The sequence below is a fragment of the Salvelinus fontinalis genome, chromosome 27 (assembly GCF_029448725.1).
Source record: "Salvelinus fontinalis isolate EN_2023a chromosome 27, ASM2944872v1, whole genome shotgun sequence".
NCBI classification, from domain to species: Eukaryota; Metazoa; Chordata; class Actinopteri; order Salmoniformes; family Salmonidae; genus Salvelinus; species Salvelinus fontinalis.
In genome coordinates, this window is record NC_074691.1 from 4,827,283 (window position 1) to 4,831,524 (window position 4,242).

Sequence of the window (4,242 nt, forward strand, 5' to 3'; positions counted from 1 at the left end):
TTACCGGGAGGATGCTGTTGATGTGAGCCATGACCAGCCTTTCAAAACACTTCATGGCTACCGACGTGAGTGCGGCAATCATTTAGGCAGGTTACCTTCGCTTCCTTGGGCACAGGGACTATGGTGGTCTGGTTGAAACATGTAGGTATTACAGACTCGGTCAGGGAGAGGTTGGAAATGTCACTGAAGATATTTGCCAGTTGGTCCGCGCATGCTTTGAGTACACGCCCTGGTTATCCTTTGTGAATGTTGACCTGTTTAAAGGTCTTGCTCACATCGGCTACCGAGAGCATGTAGCTGTATGTAATAAAACAAAAACGTTGAGGCTAATAATGTAAGAAACACACAAAAAACTAAATACTGAAAATTTGCTTAAGAACTAGAACAGCTGCCATATCTTTCAGCGCCATCTTGCCACCAACAGGATTTGTTATTCAAGTTAATTTATTGAAATCTACAACTGGAAAGTGGTTTCTATCTACAAAGTGTATTGTAGACAATGAAGAACATTCATTTAGATTAAGTATTGTTGATGTCCAAAATCTCTAAGTGCATGGTTAAGGAATATCTAACAATACTGGTACTAAATACATTTACTTAGTTTAAGTAAGCATAACACCTTATATGGAATATACTTAAGGTGTTTATTAACAACTTAAATGACAGCTACAGTATTATTCAACATAGTTTGACGGTATATGGTATGTATAAGCTGTAAGTAGAGACATTGTAGAAAAATAGTGAAGACATCAGAACTATGAAATAACACATGGAATCATGTAGTTAAACAAATCAGGTGATTGTGGAGGCCAGGTCATCTGAGGCAGCACTCCATTACTCTCCTTGGTCAAATATCCCTTTCACAGCCTGGAGGTGTGTTGGGTCATTGTCCTGGTGAAAAACAAATTATAGTCCCACTAAGCGCAAACCAGATGGGATTGCACATCGCTGCAGAATGCTGTGGTAGCCATGCTGGTTAAGTGTGCCTTGAATTCTAAATAAATCACAGTGTCACCAGCAAAGCACCCCCACACCATCACACCTCCTCCTCCATACTTTACGGTGGGAACAACACATGCGGACATCATTCGTTCACCTACTCTGTGTCTCACAAAGACACGGCAGTTGGAACCGAAAATCTCAAATTTGGACTCATCAGACCAAAACAGCACAACAGCATGTGAAATTTATTGTCAATCAGTGTTGCTTCCTAAGTGGACAGTTTGATTTCACAGAAGTGTGATTGACTTGGAGTTACATTGTGTTGTTTAAGTGTTCCCTTTATTTTTTGAGCAGTATATGTATATATATATATATATATATATATATATATATATATATATCACACACACATACATATACAGTGGGGCAAAAAAGTATTTAGTCAGCCACCAATTGTGCAAGTTCTCCCATTTAAAAAGACGAGAGGCCTGTAATTTTCATCATAGGTACACTTCAACTATGACAGACAAAATGAGAGAAAAAAAATCCAGAAAATCACATTGTAGGATTTTTTATGAATTTATTTGCAAATTATGGTGGAAAATAAGTATTTACTTACTTCTGAGTTTAAATACTTCTGAGTTTAAGTATGCATAACCCCTTATATTGAATACACTTAAGGTGTTTATTAACAACTTAAATGACAGCTACAGTATTATTCAACTTAGTCTGACGGTGACATTGGTTTCGACATTCAGTTCTCTATTTGCACTCAGGCATTGATTTATTAATTATTTTGACTTTTCATTCTTATTTTCGTAGGATTGTGTAACGTTTATTTTCCTATGTTGAATATACTACACGAGTTGAGTACTTCCCTGCTATTCATTTACATCTTTGCTTGTTTGTTGTTGCTGGATTCAAGTTGAAACTGTAGGTAATAGCTCCCCCTACTGTTTTACGTGGGAATAGGACTACTTGTATGAGCGTCATGAAATCAATTCAATTGCGCGATCTTGTGAATATAGTTGAAAACGGCTGATTCCATAGTATTAAACTTTGTCCTAAATATGTCATTCTCGGCCTGCCAAAATGGTGTGGTGACTCACTCATAATCCCCTTGTCCTCATTAAAAGAAAACACTAACTCAAGTCCAGATAATGTAGGAACAAAGTACCGTACCTAATGCTGAAAAACATCCCCACAGCATGTTGTCACCACCATGCTTCACCGTAGGGATAGTGCCAGGTTTCCTCCAGACGTGATGCTTGGCATTCAGGCCAAAGAGTTCAATCTTGGTTTCATCAGACTGGAGAATCTTGTTTCACATGGTCTGCGAGTCCTTTCGGTGCCTTTTGGCAAACTCCAAGCAGTCTGGCCACTCTACCATAGAGGCCTGATTGGTGAAGCGCTGCAGAGATGGTCCTTCTGGGAGGTTCTCCCATTTCCACAGAGGAACTCTGTCAGAGTGACCAGTGGGTTCTTGGTCACCTCCCTGACCAAGGTCCTTCTCCCCAGATTGCTCAGTTTGGCCGGGCGACCAGCTCTAAGAATCTTGTTGGTTCCAAACTGCTTTCATTTAAGAATGATGGAGGCCACTGTTTTTGGGGACCTTCAATGCTGCAGCAATTTTTTGGTACCCTTCCCCAGATCTGTGCCTCGACACAATCCTGTCTAGGATCTCTACGGACAATTCCTTCAACCTCATGGCTTGGTTTTTGCTCTGACATGCACGGTCAACTGTGAGACCTTAGACAGGTGTGTGCCTTTCCAAATCACGTCCAATCAATTGTATTTACCACAGGCAGACTCCAATCAAATCATAGAAACATCTCAAGGATGATCAATGGAAACAGGATGCACCTGAGCTCAATTTTGAGTCTCATCGCAAAGGGTCTGAATACTTACGGAAATAAGGTATTTTTCATTATTTGTAATACATTTGCAAATATGTTTAAAAACTTGTTTTCGTTTTCTCATTATGGGGTATTGTGTGTAGATTGACGAGAAAAACAACAAATTGAATCCATTATAAAATAAAGTTGTAATTTAACAATGTGGAAAAGGAAGGGGTCTGAATACTTTGTCATTATGGGGTAGTGTGTGTAGGGGGAAAATATTTTATAATAAAGCTGTAATGTAACAATGTGGTAAAAGGGAGGGGACTGAATACTTTCCCAATGCACAGTGCCTATAGAAAGTCTACACATTGTGTTAAAGTGGGATTAAAATTCATTTGTAATTTTTTGTTAACCATCTACACTAAAAATGTAAAGATGAAAAACAAGATACTAATATTCGACAAGTATTCACCCCCAAGTCAATACATGTTACAAACACCTTTGGCAGCGATTACAGCTGTGTCTTCTTGAGAGCTTTGCACACCTGTAGTGTGCAATATTTGCCCATTATTCTTTTCAAAATTCTTCAAGCTGTCAAGATGGTGGGGTTCATGGCTAGACAGCAACTTTAAGTCTTGCCATAGATTTAAGTAGAAACTAGAACTAGACCAAAGGAGGATTCACTGTCTTCTTGGTAATCAACTCCTGTGTAGATTTGGCTTGGTGTTGTAGGTTATTGTCCTGCTGAAAAGTTAATTCCTCTCCCAGTGTCAGGTGTAAAGCAGACTGAAGCAGGTTGTCCTCTAGGATTTTGCCTGTGCTCATCTACATCTAATTTATTTTCATCCTGAAAAACAACAATATTTGGTGTAGATCAATGACAATAAAAATTACAATTAAATCTATTTCAATCCCACTTTGTAACACAAAATGTGAAAAAAGTTCCAAGTGGGTGTAGACTTTCAATGGCAACCGTACATCCTGATGTAATTCCCTGTTAATCACAGATTATGTGAACTCACTGCCGTCTAGTGGATTTAGAACCTGCAGCCAAATCCCAAATGACCCCAAAGTCAGTTGGAAATCCATACAGGAGTTGCTTGTTGCACATTTTACACCATTGTCATTGTAGCACAACATCTCGATTCTCACATTAACCCGTTTGGGATATTCCTAGGTAGACTAACTACTAGCCTCAACTTTAGTAGAGATCATAACATTACCATCTATAGGCGAAAATACTATCCATTTTACTCCAATATGAACAACAATCATATTGGTGTAATACCTACAGGCATTGAAGAGTAAACCGCACCAGTCCAATTCATTGTCAGTGTCCGTTTCGTCCCTATATTCAGTACGCTAGTATCGGATCTGCCTTGGGAGTTTTTGTTTTTGGAAACATTATTAACCATGAAAACACCTGAAACTGTTTTACTATAGAAACAACACAATTAAA